The sequence below is a fragment of the Ostrea edulis genome, chromosome 5, assembly GCF_947568905.1.
Source record: "Ostrea edulis chromosome 5, xbOstEdul1.1, whole genome shotgun sequence".
Lineage (NCBI taxonomy): Eukaryota > Metazoa > Mollusca > Bivalvia > Ostreida > Ostreidae > Ostrea > Ostrea edulis.
In genome coordinates this window covers 13,575,468-13,598,178 of record NC_079168.1, presented here as the reverse complement: position 1 = coordinate 13,598,178, position 22,711 = coordinate 13,575,468, and the positions used below count along the sequence as shown (strand labels likewise).

General features: G+C 34.3%; 1 long non-coding RNA gene across 4 annotated transcripts in view; it reads left to right on the top strand.

Moving 5' to 3' along the window:
• The window catches only part of LOC125650230 (uncharacterized), a 61,835-nt gene that overhangs the window by 2,158 nt on the left and 36,966 nt on the right, over positions 1-22,711 (top strand). The window contains exon 1 of one of the 4 annotated variants that reach the window (XR_008803419.1): positions 2,191-2,475. The exons of the other annotated variants lie outside the window; for them this stretch is intronic. This is a non-coding gene — a long non-coding RNA (uncharacterized LOC125650230). Of the gene's footprint in view, positions 1-2,190; positions 2,476-22,711 lie in introns of those variants that run through there. 4 annotated transcript variants of the gene reach the window in all.

The window sequence follows — 22,711 nt, the reverse complement described above, 5'->3', positions numbered from 1 at the left end:
GTGTTTTTCAATTTCAAATTATTTTTGTTTTACATTTGCTCTTCCGTAAGACTACGATTCGTTTGTAAAACAGAAGAGTAACGGATTGTGAATCTAACACAACACGTTCCTTGCTTTCTGATGATACAATCAACATTGTCTCGTTTTGTCTGAAGAAATTTAATGATAAATGTCAAAGATGCAAAAACGAATACAAATAGACTAGGAGTTTCTGACCACATAATAACGGTTCAATCTCCCAGGAAAACTCATCTTTTTGCTTGATGGGGTATCGCAGCACAGATTAGACCACAAAATGTCGTTCTAATTTCCAGCATTAAACGACGTTTAATCTCTTAACAGACTGGGTATAGCGTTTTTAATTCTAGCGCTGGTGTCATTGCTATTTTTCATATCTGTCGCTGCATAAAGAAACTCGCGCGCCGTTTTCAGATATGGCATCTTATTTTTGAAAATTAGTGCCCAGAAAATGACGGATTGTCATATTGAGAATTCCCCAGATCGACACAAATATAGATTAATTAGCTTGTGTGCTGCAAAACACTATGTAATCAAACGAAACTCTGGTCATATGTCAAATCTCATTTGACCAAACGCAGGGTGCGAGACATCGCGAGATGTAATTTGTGAACACCACTTTGACATCAGTAATCCGTTTTTTGCTTGATCAAAATTTGAATGACCGTTCCCATGTGACATACCGATATTCATCACATGATCCTTTGACCCCGAACACGAGATCTTGCCTATCACCCAGGGTTCTCAGTAAGTCCCATCTTGTGATCTAATCGCACTGGGGTCGAGGAAACCAAGTCCAGGAAACCGTGTAAACGATTAAAAGATTAGACTGGGTTCTTTTAGGACTGGTCTGTGATCGGTACACACAGGGCTGCATTACGGTTCTCGGCTGGTGCCATACAGATAGTTAGACATCGGATTATGCCACAGAAATTCAGGCGACACTTGACGGGTCCTAAATACTATAGTATCCGAGGTCTTTTGTTTACTTATTTATCGCTTTGCCTCTACAGGAAAGCTTGAACTCCTAATTAAAGACATGTTCCCAAGACCTAGTAGTAAGAAGAGGGCCACCAAAACACCTGGTGTCCTATTCCCATAATACACACAAGGAAATAGGACTCCAAATATTTCATATCAAACGCAATGCATGTAGTGTATTTACTGACGTGATACATACTTTATATGAATCATTCTGATAAAATAAAAATCTGTTCTTTTTTGTAAATAAAATGCTATGATTTAAAAAAAAAATATTTATTTCATGTAGCAGGATTGAGGGAGGGGGGGGGGTTCAACCTCGAAAAACAAGGCATTGAGTCAATACCGAAATACAATTCATCTATTATTTATGTGCATGTAGTATCTTTTCTTTCACATTTGTAAAGCGCTTTAGAGAACTAATGTTGATAGGGCGCTATATAAATCTTTTAATTACAATTACAATTATAATTATTTGATTTCATTCTTTTCCGATCCTTGAAAATTTACATCTTTTTGTTGTGTTTAAATGAGAGAGAGGTAGAAAGAGAGAGAGAGAGTTTGAAAGAGAGAGAGATTTTTTTTAATAAGCTTTGAAAATCTTTATTAATGTTCTTTTATGGTAATATTATTCTTTTTCTTTTTTTCTGGTCTAAAATTTATTTTGCATTACAATGTGATTTTGTAAACAATATAAACAGTTGCTAAGTGAGCTAATTAGCAGGAAAGTGGTATAACAATATGCATTGTCACAATACTTGAGATATGCTTTATAGTTGTCCCAGAAATAGAAGTTTTGTTGAGGACTCCCAAGATTTCCGCCAAATGCTCTTTAATGAAGAAAGTGTTTAGTCCTTGCATGACCATTGACAAAGCTGGAAGTGTACTTAATCAGTGTTAACAATGCCACGGTTTGATATAGCCTCTAACAGAAATCTCCACTTACCATCTGCTTGGCATAAAATAAAATAAAAGCATATTTTATCTAGTTAACATTTACATTAAGTCTGTGTGATTAATCTTAGACCGTTGGAATATATTTGTTGAAGATTGAAATACCCGCAAATGAATTCAGTTCCAATATCTGTTATCAGTATTTTAAAGTATTTTAAGCAAAAGTACTAAAAAAAAAAAAAACTTGAACCCTATCTTCATTTATGAAGTATCCTTTTAGTGCCCACGAGGAATGATTTTCGTGATATGAACTCGGTCGGCTACGGGTGTCCATTAATGCATGTAAAAAGCATCATTTTAGAAGGAACAAATGCAATGAAAATTACTCCTGATCAAATACATTTAAAATTTTGTACCGGATATATTAGATCTAAAATGTATAATAATTAATCCTCCTGTAAATTGAAAAAAAGGATACCTCTGCATTTACTCACGGAGCGAAACACGTCAGTGATAAATGTATTGTACATGTATTAATACGGACTAGAAGTTCAAACTTCCGGGAAGTGTAAACTAAAAGAGGTAAGACTTAATACAAAGTAAAACATACAATGAATTATCACATGCTTGAAGTAATCATATCTTTCGTTTCTAAATGTATACAAATTAATTTTGGTTTGAGGAAATATAGCATTTACATTTTGATTGAAAACTTGTCAAATTACTGACAGAATGTATTTTTTACTTTTCAAAGAATTTTGTATGGCGTTAAAATTTAATCTTTCATACTCTTACAATTGGAATTAACAAATACTTTTTACAGGGAAATTAATTTCTATGGACTTTTAAGGGTTTGATGATTCATGTGAAATGATTCTCAAACAATTTTTGATATTGACAGCAAATGTGACTTTTTAACATTGTTTTTAATGCGATATATCTTACTATTATTCGACTCATCCCTCGTCTGCTCTACATAAAATACATTTTGTTACTTTAACATGAAAACACACGAAAGAGAAAATGTCACACCTTTAAATGTAAAGTCATGAGGTAAAAATTATTAAGTATCTTTCGGAATTTGACAGCTGGTAACGTCTCTATACGTGTGGAAAATTCTCGAATGGAAAATTAAACTTAGAATGTTGTACTGGACATAAAACAATAAACATTAAACTTAGAATGTTGTACTGGACATAAAACAATAAACATTAAACTTAGAATGTTGTACTGGACATAAAACAATAAACATTAAACTTAATGTTGTACTGGACATAAAACAATAAACATTAAACTTAGAATGTTGTACTGGACATAAAACAATAAACATTAAACTTAGAATGTTGTACTGGACATAAAACAATAAACATTAAACTTAGAATGTTGTACTGGACATAAAACAATAAACATTAAACTTAGAATGTTGTACTGGACATAAAACAATAAACATTAAACTTAATGTTGTACTGGACATAAAACATTGAAAATTAAACTTAGAATGTTGTACTGGACATAAAACAATAAACATTAAACTTAATGTTGTACTGGACATACAACAATAAACATTAAACTTAATTCTGTACTGGACATAAAACAATAAACATTAAACTTAATTATGTACTGGACATAAAACAATAAACATTAAACTTAATGTTGTACTGGACATAAAACAATAAACATTAAACTTAATTCTGTACTGGACATAAAACAATAAACATTAAACTTAGAATGTTGTACTGGACATAAAACAATAAACATTAAACTTAATTCTGTGCTGGACATAAAACAATAAACATTAAACTTAATTCTGTACTGGACATAAAACAATAAACTTAATTTTGTATTGGACGTAAAACAGTAAGCATCAAACTTAATTTTGTACTGCACATCAAACAATAAACAAAATTCTGTACTGGACATAAAACAATAAACATTGAACTTAATTCTGTACTGGACATAAAACAATAAACATTAAACTTAATTCTGTACTGGACATAAAACAATAAACATTAAACTCAATGTTGTACTGGACGTTAAACAATAAACATTAAACTTAATTCTGTACTGGACGTAAAACAATAAATATTAAACTTAATATTGTACTGACAATAAACATTAAACTTAATTTTGTACTGGACGTAAAACATTAAACTTAATTTTGTACTGGACGTAAAACAATAAACATTAAACTTAATTCTGTACTGGACATAAAACAATAAACATTAAACTTAATTCTGTACTGGACATAAAACAATAAGCATGAAACTTAACTTTGTACTGGACATAAAACAATAAACTTAATTTTGTACTGGACATAAAACAATAAACTTAATTTTGTACTGGACGTAAAACCGTAAGCATCAAACTTAATTTTGTACTGCACATCAAACAATAAACAAACATTAAACTTAATTTTGCACTGGTCGTAAAACAATAAACATTAAATTAAACTTAATTTTGCACTGGTCGTAAAACAATAAACATTAAATTAAACTTAGTTTTGTACTGGACATAAAACAACAAACATTAAACTTAATTTTGTACTTGTTTGATTCCGTATACAAAATAATTAAATGGCATGTATACACCGGTATGTGTAAAAACACCTGCATGTAATAAGAATAGATAAATTCAACCATCGTACAAGAAAAACTACACTCTTTACTCTCTATTAGTGGTTAACAAAAGAAGAGGGATTTCATCTTTTCCAAAAGATACCTCAAATTGAGATATCTTACTTCAAAATTTTATATTAAATGTGCAAGGATCTTAAATTCTAACTATTTTTTTTTTTTATCTAAAGAGGCATTAGCTGTAAAAGTAACGGCAACCATTTTTCTCAAAATCTCTCAATGGCACAGGGATGTATATTAATGACTAATAAAATCATTTATTTTGTACCAAAACAAGAGAAACATAACAAATCTACGTTAGATAACCACTTTAAGTGTAAAGAAATATATAAGGAAGAATTATTGTCTTGCTAGACAATAATTATTTAATCGCCAAAGTTGCACATTCGTGTACCTGCTTTGAGGTTTAAAAATGTTTGAAATAATTAAATACTGGTGTTATTACTGAAATATATAGTAGAGAGCAATTTTCATTGAATTTAATTTTTGGTGACAAAATGACAGCTAACACCCCATTAACCTTATTTCTTCTTACATTTTAATTTCACAGAACTGGTAATTAAGAACAGTCAAAATTGTGACCTAGTTGTAATGAAAATATTTCCACTCAACATTTCTATGTTCCTATAGAAGCATGCTTTAATTTGCCGAAGCGATCCCACATTAACAACACGACTAAACGATATCAATATATAAAAGTTAACACTCTGCAACGGATTTTAGTAACAAAATGAGGAAATGTTTTGTTCTCCCAGTTCCGTGTAGCTTGATTGGTTTGTTCGTGAAACTAGATATCAATAAAATGCGCAGTGAAGTTCTGCTTTGCAGATGGAATATCTGGTCCCTTTTATTTTCCATGCAGTAGCGTGGTCATTTTACACTACTTGTATTTCATGACGTCATCAACCTATTGAACGGGTAAAAGTTTTCATTTGCCGTGATTGTATCCAATCCTATTTAGTTCCGGGTAAAGTAATCGAGAAGAGTATGACCTATATATAGTATGTTTTGTAGATGAGGACCTTCTTGTATAGACAAAATACAAGTACAAGCGTTTGGTACTAGGCTTTCAAGCATCGTAACCATAAAAAGCCTACTTTTAAAAAAAAAGAGGAACGAATATCCCAAAGTTTAACATTTTATATGTATACCTATTCATTTCAGAATAAAGAATTCATTTTTTTCTACGAATTCTCATTAAAGTTTGTACTTATCATGTGCCAAATACCATACATTTCATATTGAACATAAGCAAATACATAGGTTGTACACTTCGTTCGCCTGGACGGTATCAGTCTGTATTTATATTTCCATTTGATGCAGATTCCGACACGGCATCGAACAAAGTCCAGTTTTCCTACTCTTACCGATAACTATACAGTGGTTGAATATGATTTTAAATTTATTTTTTTTTTTTGCGGAATTATATTCCTAAAAACCATACAGAAATAATCAAATTTCAACTAAGGATACTTAATTCAGTAACAGAAAATTTGTCTCTATTCTCTGGTTCGACGTACCGGGGAAGTAATTTGAAATGGGTCATGATTTCCTAATAAAAAAAAATACACAGAATTTCATAATTATAGGATTGTTATAATTGTTACTCAATATCTTCACAATATACAAACTGTAACAGTAATATTATATATCTTTTATGACATATTCCCATAATAAATAAATGTCATATTACACTAGTTTCTATTTTCTTTTTATAAACAAATCAGGAAATGCATTGCCTTGTATCTTATACGAAGGATATTGTTTTGAACTAGTTAGTTCTAAAAATAGAACAATAACATTGAATGCCGGACATACTCAACTAAACCAATTATATGTTCAACGACAAATCACTTTCAACCAGAAAATGCTTGGTTCGACTCCATTCAAAACTATTTTTGTTGCGAAGGTGGATAGATTTGTCAAAGACAATGTCACACTCTTTCGGATTATTTTTAAGTTACAAGGAAACATATTTAAGTTTTCAAACTAGTAACAAATGTGTGAGTGATTCAAACTAAAGTGTCCATGTATATTTATAGTCTTCAGGGAGGTTATTGATCACCCTTGATGGCAGCAATATTTTGATTTGATGGATATATTTCATAGTGTATATATACAAAAGGATAATATACAAACGAGTTTTTCTCCTTACGTACTCAAAACAATTGTCATTTACACATAGAAAGATTATGATCTGATTAAATTAAATCATCCACCGAATGGAGATTGAATATTACAAAACTTATCCATAAAATATGTTTACAATATTTTGGGTGTTATTTTTTTTAAATTGTAACATCATATTTTCATGTCTCTTTATCAGTGTGCCAGTGTTATAGCATAGACTCCTCCTCCCCCCCCCCCCCCCACCTCCCCACCCCTCCGTAAAAACGGGCCCCGAATAGATTTTCTCTCATAGGGGGGAAAATCGCCCCAGCATATAATTTCCCCCTATGTACAAAGTCAGTATAGAATTTCCCCTTGGACGGAAAAACCGCCCTAGTATAGAATTTCCTACCTCCTGTTTCCGAATTTCATTGTTAGTTTGCCGTTAGCATCTATTTTCAATAGAATATCTAAGTACGAAGAAGATGTGGACGACTCTGTGGTGTCTTTATTTCGAGGTCACTGGCATATATCGAATCGACATGTAAATGAATATGATCATTGTTGATAGATAACACATCGTAGATATATCTAAATGTCGAGTTGAAGGCCACAGCTAGAGACTTTTTCTTCTCGTGTGGAAGCATTTGAATATAAAATGAAGTAAACCCATGCAATTGTAAATAATAATCCATCTAAAAGAAATTGTTTATCTTATGAATATCGTAATATTAATGAGCGCATGTCTTTTTCATTAAGCTACAACAATTAAACAGCACGTATCTGTCTCTCTTTTTAATAACACGCATCTCTTTTTAGCTATAATATCATTGAAGTTGGGTTTAAACGCTGAAAACTTTGAATTTCATATAGTAAATACAATATGCTTCCCAAAAGACTTTAACGATGGTCAATATCATTAGGATTTTTTGTAAAAAAAAAAAAAAAGTCGACTAAAACATATACAATCCAAATATCTGAAAAGTAAAATAGATGCACTGTATAAATAAAAGTAATTTAATTTAAATTCAAAACACATCAATTTCTTCCCATCTTCACTATTTCAAATGTTAGATACTAGTAAATAACGGCAAAGACTTGAGATGTCTGAATGGATTTTGATATACTATTATACGATTAGAATAATTTCCTTACTATAAAAAACCATAAGATGATGATTGTGATACACAAGACCCTGCTCAAAATAAATTTAAAAAAATAAGAAGAATTCCTGGGTCTAGATAAGCAAGATAATTCTCTTTTATAAAATTAACTGTAGTGCAGTACTGGTACTGACTGTTTTGCTTGATATGATTTTGATATTGATGGTGTGTGAGAAAATCCAACCTTTTTTGACTTTTACATTTAAGGAAGATTTCAGCATAATTATTTTTCTAAAACAACAAAGATGTTCTGAAATTGATATGATTTCGACGAAAAGAATCTAACTAAAGAAAAGTATATTTTCTCACATGGCTTTTATCTTGCATATATATACACCGACTTTTTTTACTTTTTTTTTTTGTTTTTTTTTTTTTTGTTTTTTTGTTTTGTTTTTTTTTGTTCTGACATAAGATGATATTTCCGTAAAATTTGAAAGTAAATAATCGTTGCCGCAGGATAATTTTTTGCAGCGTCTAGAATTTATTCTGACATAAAGCCACATCGAAATGATAGTGCAGTTTCATTCTATCTTTTATTTTATTTTTACGCTAATGACAAGTCTATTTTACCATGATGCTTTCTTCCACGACACATAGAATATTTGTACAAGGCATCACAAATTGGTATGTTCTCCGTCAATTTCTTTAATTTGTTAATCGATTGTTAACATTAGATCATTTTGAAAATCAGTGGTAAAAATACGATTTACAGAATTAAAAACCGTAAAGCAACGAACTTACAATATCTGTAAGTGTTTAGACAAAGTTTGTAGCTGCTAGTGCTATGTAATTTTATATATTTCCCATAATATACTAATATTCAATTTACACTGTCCCAGCAATGGCATCCCGTGGGGATCCGGGTTAGAATAGGTCCTCAGGACTCCTTGCTTGTCGTAAGAGGCGACTAAATGGGACAGTTCTTCGGATGAGACCGCAAATACCGAAGCCCCGTGTCACAGCAAGTGTGGCACGATAAAGGTCCTTCCCTGTTCAAATGACATAAGCGCCGAGCAGATGCTTAAATTTTGCAGCCCTTCACCGGCAATGGTGACGTTTCCATATAAGTGAACAATTCTCGAGCGGGACGTTAAACAATATACAAACAACCAATCCAGCAATGACCCCATCAAATATTTAAACGTTGAAAATATGTTGATTGATTTGGGGTTAGGTGTGGATTCGGTGGTATTTTAGCCATTATCATGATAGGAAAATAGGCTGCTTGCACCTGTTTATGAAATATTGGTGTTCCTGTGGCTATCCCTATTGAGCTTACACCGATCGCGGAAGCTAAATGTTAGAGCGTTCGCTTCGTAGCTGGACGGGTGTGAGTTGGAGCTCCGCTCGTGCGTGGGTAGTGATTCAGTCCGATTAAAATCAGACCCCATATTCATTATCATATCGTTGGGTATGATAATGAGTATGGGGTCTGATTTTAATCAGATTGGGTAGTGATTGGTCCTTCATCGAGCGCTCGGCATTTACAGGTGAGAATCATGGATCTTTTGGATATGACTTTAAAAACGGAGGTCCCGTATCGCAACAGGTGTTAGCATGATAAAGAACCCTGCCCTGAGCGCTAAGTATAGGTCGGAATTTTTAGTACTTCACTTACAGTTGGTGACGTCTCAATATGACGTCCTTGACAATGGACCCACATTCAACAGTCCCTTTTGACAAACTACAGATATAAAAATAAAATAAAAAAACTATATCAAACATTTGAAACCAACGCAATAATCTGAATCTGACATTGTAAAACATAAACACGTGTGCGTTACATATATCATTTTTAAAGATCCTATTGTTTCATGCATTGGTCTCGTTCCGTGGGGATCCGGGTTCGCTTAGGTAATCAGTACCCTTTGCTTGTCGGAAGAGGCGACTAAACGGTCCTTCGGATGAGACAGAAAAAAACGAGTTTAGTGTCACAGCAGGTGTGGCACGATGAAGATCCCTCCCTGCTCAAAGGCGTGTACAACCAACCAAGCATTGTTGACTATAATAATTCGGACTGAATAAAATCGAGTCAACGATATACATACATGTACGCCCATTGAAGTTTCAGCATCAAAAACGTCTTTTTTGATCTCGCAGATTATATCTCATGGATCTATTCTAAAGATTACGCACGCACTTACATGTACGTAGATTATATGCATCTCACTTACGGCCCCCTACGCAATGCATTGCGCCACATTGTGTATCACCCCTGTAAACGCGAGATCGTTAACTCGGACGCAATAGGCAACGCGATTTGTTTTTCTCTGTATACCTTGAACATGAGGTGAGGTAAGAATTGCAATTTCTTATTTGTTTAGATTTTTCTCACGAATTTTGAGATTATGGAATAACTGATGATTATTCTCAATATATTTTTACCTTTAAATTTTACACCGAACTTTATTATTTTGAATTTTCCGTTAATATTTCCACCAAAACGTACCATGCGACTAATATTAATGTGGAAATTCGTATTTTACTTTATGAAAAAGAATATTTGAAATGCATAATCTAATTTTCATTGTCATAATAAAGGAATTGGTTTAATCCAAGATTGTATATCATACAGCACAATTTTCAAATAACGATTTAATTTGTACATCTTTCAAGAATTTATGCGACCGGCAAAGACATAATAAGCGATCGTACATCGCACCATAATGAGAGACACGCGGTCGAACAACGATTAAAACAAATTATTGTCAAAACTACAGGACGTTTGTTGATGCATATTGTTTCACAGACGTTGGTAAACACGTGGTTTCCACGTGATAACTGGAGGCGTGGTTTGTCATATTTATTATTTTGTTCAGGGTCGACATGCTGTTGTGACGTACAGTATATGTATCATCTTGAACTTTTTTGCTTGGACCCTGAGGTTAACCGGATTCTATAGGGAAAAGTCAGCTTGCACTTGTACAAATGTACCGGACCCAATCGGAACATCGCTCGGCCTTGAGAAAAGACAAGGTTTTTTTCCATTTCGACTTGAGTGGCACATGACCGTACACAAAAAAGAGGGGGACAGATTACGCATGCACAAGAACATGTTTATCAGAATCAGCACCGTTTTATAAACATTTGTCAAGAGAATTAAATAAAATGTCAACCATGGTTTTTAGTGTTTTTAAAACCAGAATATTATTTTATATGGAATCTAATTTATTCATTTATACTGAGTTATACATGACAACATATTTACCCCAGCAACGCTTGTCGATTTCGTTGATCATATCTTAAAATTGTGAAGTTGCACCGAGTCTTTGAAACGAAAAACGACATTCAAGCTTGTGAGCACCAATATTTTGTCGCCAGATTTATATCCTTGGATAAAGGTATTTATACATGTGTCATTGAATTAAAGTATCAATTAGAAACGCGATCGTTATTCTCTAGACCAGATTGTGTCTCCTATTAAATTTGTAAAATCCAGATCAAACTTAATTCTAATGTTCAAGGCCAAACTACAAATATTTCATATCCTAATAATTATTAGCAATAAGATTCATCTAGGAAATAAATTTCAGTTTTGAAAATACACGAGAGCATGAACTGCTATGCTTCACGCCATCATACTGTATAGAGCGCGTGAAATTTATTTTTACATATAATTACATTTTACTTTCATTTTCAGTCGTTAAAATAGTCGTACTATACTTATGATTTATACGCATATTGTTCATATTCACGAGGAAATGGCTATCATTTCAATTGGTAAAGATATCGAAGATAAAAAGGATGGGGCCTTATTAGGGGATCAAAGCTTAAGATGGTCATATTATGGGGGGAAATCGTCTTCTCAAGACCAGCGGGGTCATGCTTAGCAATGTTGATATGCAAGCATCATCAGGTAGCATATATATTCCAATTTATTCAAATCATAGCCCCAGAGGGTAAGGTGAAGCCGCAATAGTGATTTTTTACATAACAATATACATGTATGAAGAAATATAATCTGCATTATTGATACATATGCTAATGCAGAAATGAAACAAACTATTTGCGGTCGTTCTTTGACGCTTGCATCAGTGCGTTTCTTGTTAATTATTATATGCATATATCTTAGTGTCATTTTCAATCAAAACAATAGTGTTACAACTCGCTGCCATACAATCTTGCATTTCTGTGTTAAGGTAACATTGGCATGAAACAGGACGCATATGTGCAAGTTGATATTGGGGTATCCAAATGCCATGTTGTAATTGCTAAACTAACCCTGAGGCAGTGATAGGGATAGTGGCTGTCACCATGTTGTAATTACTAAACTAACCCTGAGGCAGTGATAGGGATAGTGGCTGTCACCATGTTGTAATTACTAAACTAACCCTGAGGCAGTGATAGGGATAGTGGCTGTCACCATGTTGTAATTACTAAACTAACCCTGAGGCAGTGATAGGGATAGTGGCTGGCATCATGTTTTGCATCACCAGGTACTAGTATAGTATACCATGAAGTTGAAACGGGAAATTCGACGCGAGCAATTGGTAATTTCAATTGCGAAAAAAAAATGCAGAGGTTGGTATTTCTATTGTACAAAACAGTCTCCTCAATGTTAGATCGTCAACTTCCCATATTTGTGTAGCAATATTCCATTATCACCTGCATATGGTGTTTATATATCTCAACTGATTCGATATGCAAGACCTTGTTCTGGGTATAGTCAGTTTTTAAATCGAGGTAAGCTACTGACAAACAAGTTGATGGCACAGGGATTTCAACAGTCTCGATTGAAGTCAGCATATCGCAAATTCTATGGTCGTTATAACGATCTAGTTCGTCAATACAACCTATCATTGGGTCAAATGCTGTCTGACGTGTTTCGTACCGATTGTTAAGCCGTTCTTGGCACACTGATTTTGATTACGGATACCTCCGTTTACCTGATCAGGATATAGGGCTCACGGCGGGTGTGACCGGTCAACAGGGGATGCTTACTCCTCCTAGGCACCTGATCCCACCTCTGGTGTGTCCAGGGGTCCGTGTTTGCCCAACTATCTATTTTGTATTGCTTGTAGGAGTTATGAGATTGATCACTGTTCGTTATCTTCACCTTGCATCTGCCACTTTACAATTTGTATTATGGTGTGAAAACTTCGTAATACATCGATAGGTCTATTCATTTCCATTTCATATGGCGCACTGCGTTGTACAGGAGATCTTAAGACTAGGATGAAATTCAGGTAAACCACGCGAGTTCATCTCAAATAAAAGGTGAAGATAACGAACAGTGATCAATCTCATAACTCCTATAAAGGTGATAACTCCTATAAAGGTGAAGATAACGAACAGTGATCAATCTCATAACTCCTATAAGCAATACAAAATAGAGAGTTGGGCTGACACGGACCCCTGGATATACCAGAGGTGAGATCAGGTGCCTAGGAAGACTAAGCATCCCCTCACGACCGGTCACATCCACCGTGATATGACGTAGCACGATAAAAAGGACGGTTGTTAGGATTCAAAAGAGTACTTCCTTTAACGTCAAGTATATTTAGTTCTCGAATTTTCTCAATCCTGATCTCTACAGCTCGGTAAAACTATCCATATTCACCCGAAATGTTTGAAGTTATTTCAGCATAATCCTTTGTATTTAAACATACGGATTCAAACTGCTTTGAATAAAGAAATTTGCGATTTCTTTATGCGAGACTAAGCAAACCTATTAATTTATGGTAGATTACAAATTATACATGTAGTCCTGTTGTGTTGTGGTAGATACTAGTTGTGGTAGATACTAATTATGTTGTGTTGTGGTAGATACTAATTATGTTGTGTTGTGGTAGATACTAATTCTGTTGTGTTGTGGTAGATACTAATTCTGTTGTGTTGTGGTAGATACTAGTTGTGTTGTGGTAGATACTAGTTGTGTTGTGGTAGATACTAATTCTGTTGTGTTGTGGTAGATACTAATTCTGTTGTGTTGTGGTAGATACTAATTCTGTTGTGTTGTGGTAGATACTAATTCTGTTGTGTTGTGGTAGATACTAGTTGTGTTGTGGTAGATACTAGTTGTGTTGTGGTAGATACTAATTATGTTGTGTTGTGGTAGATACTAATTCTGTTGTGTTGTGGTAGATACTACTTCTGTTTTGTTGTGGTAGATACTAATTCTGTTGTGTTGTGTGTGGTAGATACTAGTTCTGTTGTGTGTGGTAGATACTAGTTGTGTTGTGTTGTGGTATATACTAATTCTGTTGTGTTGTGGTAGATACTAATTATGTTGTGTTGTGGTAGAAACTAATTCTGTTGTGTTGTGGTAGATACTAATTCTGTTGTGTTGTGGTAGATACTACTTCTGTTTTGTTGTGGTAGATACTAATTCTGTTGTGTTGTGGTAGATACTAATTCTGTTGTGTTGTGGTAGATACTAATTATGTTGTGTTGTGGTAGATACTAATTATGTTGTGTTGTGGTAGATACTAGTTGTGTGTGGTAGATACTAATTCTGTTGTGTTGTGGTAGATACTAATTCTGTTGTGTTGTGGTAGATACTACTTCTGTTTTGTTGTGGTAGATACTAATTCTGTTGTGTTGTGGTAGATACTAATTCTGTTGTGTTGTGGTAGATACTAATTCTGTTGTGTTGTGGTAGATACTAATTCTGTTGTGTTGTGGTAGATACTACTTCTGTTGTGTTGTGGTAGATACTAGGTCTGTTGTGTTGTGGTAGGTACTAATACGCCAGTTTCGAGATACGAACTCTTCTGTGTAGGAGGTGCATTTAGTGGAACTTTGAATGACTAAGTGGGACAGAGTGGACCTACAGTCAGCGAGGAAGACGATGAAAGCGTCTTCTCTTTTGATATGTAAATGTGGGAAATACAAAATACTATCGATAGAAATGTTTTACTAAAGTGGAAACATAAAAACAATGTCATATTTGCAAGTAATATCTTAGATATGGTACTTATGACCAACGAAATAACGTGATATGATAAGAATTCTATGTATTTAATTATTCCCTAAATACTGATAATTTACTTAGTTTGTGTATCAGTTGAATTCTGGTGATCAAACAGTGTATGAGAAACTTACTGAGTACTTTCACTTACGCAGTGATGAATATTAGTCCCACCCTCGCGTGTAAACAAAATGTTTCGCGCCTCACTATATACGAGAGTTATCCACAGGGAAATAACTCGGGTTTATCTCGAAACCGGCGTATTCTGTTGTGTTGTGGTAGATACTAATTCTGTTGTGTTGTGGTAGATACTAATTCTGTTGTGTTGTGGTAGATACTAATTCTGTTGTGTTGTGGTAGATACTAATTCTGTTGTGTTGTGTGTGGTAGATACTAGTTCTGTTGTGTTGTGGTAGATACTAGTTGTGTTGTGTTGTGGTAGATACTAGTTCTGTTGTGTTGTGGTACATGTAGATACTAATTCTGTTGTGTTGTGGTAGATACTAGTTCTGTTGTGGTAGATACTAATTCTGTTGTGTTGTGGTAGATACTAGTTGTGTTGTGGTAGATACTAGTTCTGTTGTGTTGTGGTAGATACTACTTCTGTTGTGTTGTGGTAGACGCTAATTGTAGTCCCAGGTTCCGTTTGTGGTCAAATGACTTTAAAACAATATACATGCATATGGCATTTACGATTACTCGCACATAATTAGTCTCATCTATGTAAAACTTATACGGTACCAATTTGGATGCACTAAATGCGCATTTCGACAAATTATGTCTTTTCAGTGATGCTCAAGCCGAAATATTGGAAATCCAAAATAACAATAAACTTGTAAAAACTAAAAAAAAAAAAAAAAAAAAAAAAAAAAAAACAGAGTGGGAGAGACTGGAGTCAAATTCGTCTAAGGATCAAAGCTATGCATGAGGGAGATAATCCTTAATTTTGAAATCAATTTCTAAATTGTATCACAGCAATTAAATATACATCCGTATTTTCAAGCTAGTAACGAAGTACTTAGCTACTGGGCTATACTATCCAATGAGAATCAATGTTATAATACAAGGAATGATTAAACATATCTATAATATCCAATATAATTCATTGTTATAGTACAAGCAATGAGAATGAAATATCACATACTTGAATACTAGTATATCTACATATTCCAGTGAAAGCATCTCTTACGTGGGCATGTTTACATTGAGGAATTCATCTGTTTTGCAAAAGTGTAAAAAATTCCGCTCACTTATGATTAGATAATTGTTAGTTGCGTATTGTTTAACGTCCCGCTGGAGAATTTTTCACTCATGGAGAGGCCACCATTGCTGGTTATGGGCTGCAATATTTGACCTATGATCGGTGCTTATGGTCTTTGAGCAGGGAGGAATATTTACCGTGCCACACCTGCTGTGACACGGGACCTCGGTTTTTGCGGTTTCATCCGAAGGACCGCCCCATTTAGTCGCCTCTTACGACAAGCAAGGGTACTGATAACTTATTCTAATCCGGATCCCCACGGGAAAATTACATAAAGAATGCAATACCAACCACTAATGATATATCGGAACCTGATGATATAGAATCTATGATTAGTGGGAAGGTCGCATTGCGCCCCTTTTATACAACTATCACTAGAAAGTGAAATAAACCCTCGGTCAGTTGTACTCGTCGGGTGAGAACGTCCCCCACACATGATTCGGGAACACTCCTTTTTCTTTTTTTTTTTTGGTTCCTCTTTGTTGGTGGTTGTTACATGAACACACATCCTGGCTGTAGTTACACAGTTATCACAATTAATTCTTCTATGGTCTCTACAAGTGTTTGATTCACATAACAAATATGTATTCCACCTACTCAAGTGCACATCTAACAAATGACACTCGAGCTCTAAATACGAGGGTTCGAAGTTCGCTTCCTGGTTTTTCAGAATTAAGAGGCTTATATTAAAGGTACATCTTGTCTACGGTTCCTTGGTGCATAACTCTCATGACGAATCTCCAAAACCAGGGCAATTAGATTTACCACCATAACCGTACAAAATATTAGGGGAGAAGATCATATAATCTGCACCCTCACGGGAACCATAAAGTCCCACTTCAAGATCGCCCTTAAATAAAACAAACATAATTGTGTTTATTATGCTGAACACGGCAGTGAATACTCGGAAAATTTCAATTTCAATAGTTAAATAAATGTTTATCGGCAATGAAAAAATAATCGCAATTTTTAATATTTTTCCATTCCATTGAGAAAAACGCCTTCTATTCTGGTCTGTTGCGAAGATGGTTTTACGGGTGTTTTTTAAAAGGTCAGCGTTCAGTTTGATCCTTGACAACTATGCATCACAACATCTGCAATGCAAGTTTTATCACTGTCAGGAGATTGGTGTGCAGCGCTTAGAGTGGATAAACAGCATGTACTTTCTTCAAGATAATATACTGTGTTTAGAGAAGATAAACTAGTAGTGCTCAAATCCAATCAGAAAAAATCTATGTATATTTTTGCAGTCCCAATTCAAATGATAAACAACCACGCAAGGGGTTTCAGAACGCTGGCGTGTTTTTAGTCTGATAGGTCAAACTCCACTCTGATTCGACGAAAATTATGCTGTTGTGACGTACTGTCTCAGGATTTTGACATCGATGAGTACCTTGAAAATGCATTGCAAGCAGAATTTGAAATTTTCGAAAAGAAGAACAATTCAAAGTCCATATTACACAATATTTCGGAGAAATTTTCACTTGACAGAAATGTAAAGTCCAAAACCAGCAGAGTTCAAAAAGAAGTAATTATATAACGGAAATTTTCAGAGAACAAGTGGTCATAATGACTTTGTCTGAAGTGTCGATCAGGTTGGTCAAAATATGAAATTGAAATTCAAGTACGGGAGTAACATTTTGACATCATGGACCGTCGATACTCATAAAGATATGCTGTGAACGGCTGTGAAATTGTAGTGTAACCTTGGTGAATCACTGAACCCATCGTATTACTACTTCCATTTTATTGAATTTCAATTAGATATTGAAGAACTCTAACTTCCGCATTCATTTTCATGAAATTAATTTCGTGTACATGTATTTGCGATTGATTTACATTGCGAAAACACCTAGTGTTATAAAAAAAATTGTGTATCCACTGGGATTAAATTTTCCCTGTGCTTGTAAATAAAGAACTATTACTTGGTATAACTATCTTTTTATTGATGACTTACATATCATGTTTGAGTTCCATGTCGATTGACCTATTTTAACTGAAGTAATTGCCATTCGACTCTTTTTTTTATATTCAATTATTCACCGTTGGTTTTTTTTATCGCAATTTTATTTGGGCTCTGCTTGTAGATAATGATCTGTCTTTATATAGATGAATTGCAGATCAAATTCGAGTTTCATGTCGATTTAACCATTTTCACAATAGTTATTTCTCCAAGAGTTTGAAAATTTCTAATTACATGTAGAACCACTGTTTACTATTATTACAATAACTTACAAATTAATCAGATTATTTGTATGTACCTTTATAATGATATTATCAACTTAGAGAGCACGTTTCACTTTCCTGTTTATTGACCGACTTTCGCAAGAGTTATCGCACTTGGATTTAAAAATGTCCCAGTCAGTACTCACGTTTTACCCCACAGACATTGATTAATGAACAAATAAATATCGTAAGTATGTCTTAGTAATTTTAAAGTAATTAGTTTCTTAATAATTTATTGTAAGGTTCACCTTCCATTCTCATGTCCTTAAAAATTTATTTGAAATTCCAATCTCTTTACAACTGATTCAAGAAAACAAAAGCATCAATATGATATACAGTTTCTTGTTTCATTTAAACCCAGTGTTATTTCCATTCAAACAATTCAAACTCGACTATCAGCGGGGGTATTTGTATCCTACTGACACATTTGGGTTGTGACTGCTGTACTACAATGCAGTTACTGTGCATCACGTTGGGTTGTGACTGCTGTACTACAATGCAGTTACTGTGCATCACGTTGGGTTGTGACTGCTTTACTACAATGCAGTTACTGTGCATCACGTTGGGTTGTGACTGCTGTACTACAATGCAGTTACTGTGCATCACGTTGGGTTGTGACTGCTGTACTACAATGCACTTACTGTGCATCACGTTGGGTTGTGACTGCTGTACTACAATGCAGTTACTGTGCATCACGTTGGGTTGTGACTGCTGTACTACAATGCAGTTACTGTGCATCACGTTGGGTTGTGACTGCTGTACTACAATGCAGTTACTGTGCATCACGTTGGGTTGTGACTACTGTACTACAATGCAGTTACTGTGCATCACGTTGGGTTGTGACTGCTGTACTACAATGCAGTTACTGTGCATCACGTTGGGTTGTGACTGCTGTACTACAATGCAGTTACTGTGCATCACGTTTGAATATAGTGATCATATGCCTATAACAAACACTAGTTTAATTATGAAGAATTTTTTTGAAAATTTCAGCGTGCACAAGATTTTGAAATTTCTATATGAAACGGATTTTTAAAATAGAAAATGTTCACCTCTTTGTACTTAAGATGTTTTATTTGATATACGACTGTTGATGTTATCAATTTTACATGTATATTCGTAGTCCGTCGGATAGGGTGTTAAATAGCGATCCCATGCCAAGATGGCAACTCTTTGTAGTGTTCGAAGACGAGTAGGCTCATTGCAGGCCCCTACAGGGACTATAGTACTGGTCTACACTATTTTATCAGTTCGTCCACGAAATATGGCTGAAATGTAACAAAATTAGCGTAAAACAACACAAAATTGAATGAATCAATCCTGAACCAAGGCAATCAATCCTGATTGATTGATTGTATATTGTTTAACGTCCCTCTCGAGAATTTTTATCTCATATGGAGACGTCACCATTGCCGGTGAACGGCTGCAAAGTTTAGGCCTACGCTCGGCGCTTACGGACTTTGAGCAGGGACGGGGTCTTTATCGTGTCACATGTACTGTGGCACGGGGCCTCGGTTTTTGTGGTCTCATCTGAAGGACCACTCCATTCAGTCACATCTTACGACAAGCAAGAGGTACTGAGGAACTCTCAACCGGATCCCTAGGGAACAAAAATGTTGAAATAAAGTTTTTTCATGTATAATGTATATGTTGAGTCACCTTGACCTTCATAAAATGTCCTTGGGTGACCTTTGTCCAAAAGTCATTCTCAATGATCAATAACAGTTGAAATGATTGATTGATTGTATCTTGCTCAACATCTCGCTCGAGAATTTTTCATTCTTATGGAGACGTCATCAAGACCGGTGAAGGGCTTCAAATTTAGGCCTATACTCGGCGGTTATGGCCATTGAGCAGTGAAGGTTCTTTAGCGTGCCACATTTAACTGTGACACGGGTCATCCGTTTTTAAGGTCATCTCCGAGGACCCGTGTGAGCATTTACAAACAAACCATCTATGTAATCCTAGTTAACTTGGAATAAAATATAAGTCTTCCATATTTGCTTCATATTTGGATATTTTATTGAACATAGAAGTCAACGACACCTAACAACTCAACTTTATGACAAACGGGATGACTTTAACTTCTCCATCGTCAACATTCCATATTTATGTAGCAATATCCCATTATATTTACATTCACCGAATCTTTTCTCTTATATTTCTATTGAAATTGACATTGCTTTCATCTGCGACTATGAATGTACATATGTTTCTTGCAAATTAGTTCGATTCGGTTTTTTAGTACCACCTGTCTGTGTAATCATTAATATGGAGTGTCATCAAGGTCAAATGGTGCAGTGGCTGTTCCGTTTACCGTAACGAATAAGTCAACCATGATATTTTAGTACTGAAATCTACTTTGAATTTAAAAACAAATTTTCATATAAATGTATACAGTAAAATGTCTTTCTTTGTTGTTTCATTGGGTGATGAAGGTGGCAATCAATGCAGAAAAAATTACATAACCCGCGTATTTTTCTGCAATGCTAGCTACCTTTAATACCCGATGAAATAACAAAGAAAGCATTTTATTGTTTAAATCACGGTTGTATCTCTCAAATGATTCAATATGCGTGAGCATGTTCTGCGTATTATGAATTTTAAATCGAGGCAGGCTACTGGCAAATAAGTTGACGTCACATGGGTTTCAACAATCTTGTGTAAAAGCAAAATTTCCTAAATTCTGTGGTTGTTATAATGATCTAATTTTCCACTATTTACTGTCATTGGGTTGAATGCTTTCTGACGTGTTTCCTATCAATTGTTAGGTCATTCTTTACTTACCAATTTGACCACGGATTACTCCATTCACCTGATTAAGATATAGGGATCACGGAGACTGACCAGTCAACAGGGGGTGCTTTTCTGATCTCACTTCTGGTGTGTTCAGGGGTCCTTGTTTGCTCTACTCCTAATTTTGTATCCTTTATAGGATTTAAGGAATTGATTACTATTCCTTATCTTCGTTGGGATGCTTATTCCTCTTAGGCACCTGATCCGACCTCTGATGTGTTCATTGGTCTGCGTTTGCCCTACTCTTAATTTTGTATTCTTTGTGGGAATTATGAGATTTATCATTGATCGTTATCTTCGCCTTTTCATTGATTTTGAAATGTTTAGTTCATCATGCTTGAAAAGTAAAAATCATTCGTAAAAAATCTCACCAATTTGTAGGAACTGTTTTTGAATAAAAATAAGTCATTAATACAAATGTTTTTCATATGAACAATCAAACTTAATTTTGAAAGGTTTCACCGCTTTCTTAGGCATGATATATTTAATATATCATAAAATAATCTACTGTCTGCATTTCTCCATTTTCGTCCAAAAAAAAATTTCACATATAAAATTTTACCCTTTATCTAATGTTCAAAAAAAAAAGTTTAGCATATCATTGAAGCAGATCATTGTGCCAAATGAATTTTGATAAAAATCTTTCCCTTGATATATTGTTGGAATTTTTGAAACTGTTAAACATGGAATATACAAGTACTTCAATAAAACTTTGTGAAAGTATTAAGTTCTTTAAAAAATTTAAATGCAAAATCAGACCATGTTGTTTTGACGACATCTTACTTTGATAAATGAACGCTTTGTAGTGGACTATTTAGTGTTATGTGGTTGTATACTTACATTGATAAATGAACGCTTTGTAGTGGACTATTTAGTGTTATGTGGTTGTATACTTACATTGATAAATGAACACTTTGTAGTGGACTATTTAGTGTTATGTGGTTGTATACTTACATTGATAAATGAACGCTTTGTAGTGGACTATTTAGTGTTATGTGGTTGTATCCTTACATTGATAAATGAACGCTTTGTAGTGGACTATTTAGTGTTATGTGGTTGTATACTTACATTGATAAATGAACACTTTGTAGTGGACTATTTAGTGTTATGTGGTTGTATACTTACATTGATAAATGAACGCTTTGTAGTGGACTATTTAGTGTTATGTGGTTGTAAATGAACACTTTGTAGTGGACTATTTAGTGTTATGTGGTTGTATCCTTACATTGATAAATGAACGCTTTGTAGTGGACTATTTAGTGTTATGTGGTTGTATCTTTACATTGATAAATGAACGCTTTGTAGTGGACTATTTAGTGTTATGTGGTTGTATCCTTACATTGATAAATGAACGCTTTGTAGTGGACTATTTAGTGTTATGTGGTTGTATCCTTACATTGATAAATGAACGCTTTGTAGTGAACTATTTAGTGTTATGTGGTTGTATACTTACATTGATAAATGAACACTTTGTAGTGGACTATTTAGTGTTATGTGGTTGTATACTTACATTGATAAATGAACACTTTGTAGTGGACTATTTAGTGTTATGTGGTTGTATACTTACATTGATAAATGAACGCTTTGTAGTGGACTATTTAGTGTTATGTGGTTGTAAATGAACACTTTGTAGTGGACTATTTAGTGTTATGTGGTTGTATCCTTACATTGATAAATGAACACTTTGTAGTGGACTATTTAGTGTTATGTGGTTGTATCC